General features: G+C 49.1%; 1 protein-coding gene and 1 long non-coding RNA gene across 2 annotated transcripts in view; one reads left to right on the forward strand and one right to left on the reverse strand.

Annotated features, from left to right (window-relative positions):
• LOC116690028 (uncharacterized) overlaps positions 1–447 on the forward strand; it is a 19,467-nt gene extending 19,020 nt beyond the window's left edge. Inside the window, exon 3 of the long non-coding RNA XR_004332145.1 lies at positions 437–447. This is a non-coding gene — a long non-coding RNA (uncharacterized LOC116690028). The remainder of the gene's footprint in view (positions 1–436) is intronic.
• dapk1 (death-associated protein kinase 1) overlaps positions 1–1,347 on the reverse strand; it is a 94,644-nt gene that overhangs the window by 25,878 nt on the left and 67,419 nt on the right. The window lies entirely within an intron of this gene.

Consider the following 1,347-nt stretch of genomic DNA (forward strand, 5'->3'; position numbering starts at 1 on the left):
AGTTAGAGTTGGAGAGCTTTCTGGAGATGGAGAGGGCTCAAGCTCAGGAGCTGAAGGATAAACTGAGCAAGCTGGAGGAAGCTCTCCGAGAACAAGAGTAAGAGGCAAAGTAGATTCTGGAAAGATCCCAGGCTTCCCATAGATCCCAGCTGGAGATGCAGAACCAAAGCAACAAGAACATCATTGCTGCTCTTGAGAGAGTGGGAACATCAGCTGGAGAGTAAGCTGTCCTGTGGCAGCAGGAGAAAGCCTCCCTGCTGGAGGAGACGAGAAAACAAGAGCCTCCCATGTGGCTCAGATTGACGAGCAGAGCTTTGCGAGTGACTGCCTCCTGGCTTCTCTGAAAGAAACTGAGCAGCAGCTGGAGAGTAAGCATCAACCGGAAGGAGACAAGGCATCCCTCCTTCAGGCCACAAAGCCTGAAGCGACTCAGAAGGAAAAAGGCAGGATGGGAGATGACTGAGAGCACCTTGAGGTCCACTGACGATCTTAGAAACCAGATCATGCAAAAGCCAAAGAAGAAGAAGTGGTACAAAAAGCTTCTGCCTGGCTGAGGAAGAGAATGCATTGTACGGTATGTATCTGTCTGTCTGTCTGTGGGTGAATCTGTGTGTGGGTGGGTGGGTCTTGTATGGTGTTTGTGTGTAATGGCTCGGTCTGTAGTGGGTGTGTGTGTGTGGTTGTGTGTGTGTGTGTGTGTGTGTGTGTGTGTGTGTGGTGTGTGTGTGGTGTGTGTGTGTGTGTGTGTGTGTGTGTGTGTGTAATTGGCTTGTCTGTGTGTGTACGTGAATAGTGTGGTGTGTACATGTGTGGGTCTGTCTGTGTGGGGCTGGCTATCTTTATCTTTTTGTGTGGGTCGGTCTGTGTGTATGGGTGTATGTGTCCGTTTGTGTGTGTGTCTGTTTGTGTCTGCATGTGGGTCTATTCTGTCTGTCTTGTTGTTTGTACGTTTGTGTGTACGTGTGATCATCAGATCAGATCATACAAAAGCTGAAGAAGAAGTGGTACAAAAAGCTTCTGCCTGGCTGAGGAAGAGAATGCATTTGTACTGGTATAGTATCTGTCTGTCTGTCTGTCTAGTGTGTGGGTGAATCTCTGTGTGGGTGTTTGTATGTAGCTGGCTCTGTCTGTATGTGTGTATCTGTGTATGTGTACATGTGTGTGCGTGTGGGCCTGTGTGTGGCTGGCTCTATCAGTCTGTGCGTGTGGGTCTGTGTGTGGGTGTATGTGTCTGGCTGTCTCAATGTGGGTGGGTGGGTGGGTGAGTCTGTATGTGAGTCTGTATGTGGGTCTGTCTATGTCTGTGTGTGTCTGTATGTTTGTTTGTGTGTGTGTGTGTACGTGTGT

This window comes from Etheostoma spectabile, chromosome 5 (genome assembly GCF_008692095.1).
Source record: "Etheostoma spectabile isolate EspeVRDwgs_2016 chromosome 5, UIUC_Espe_1.0, whole genome shotgun sequence".
Classification (NCBI taxonomy): Eukaryota; Metazoa; Chordata; class Actinopteri; order Perciformes; family Percidae; genus Etheostoma; species Etheostoma spectabile.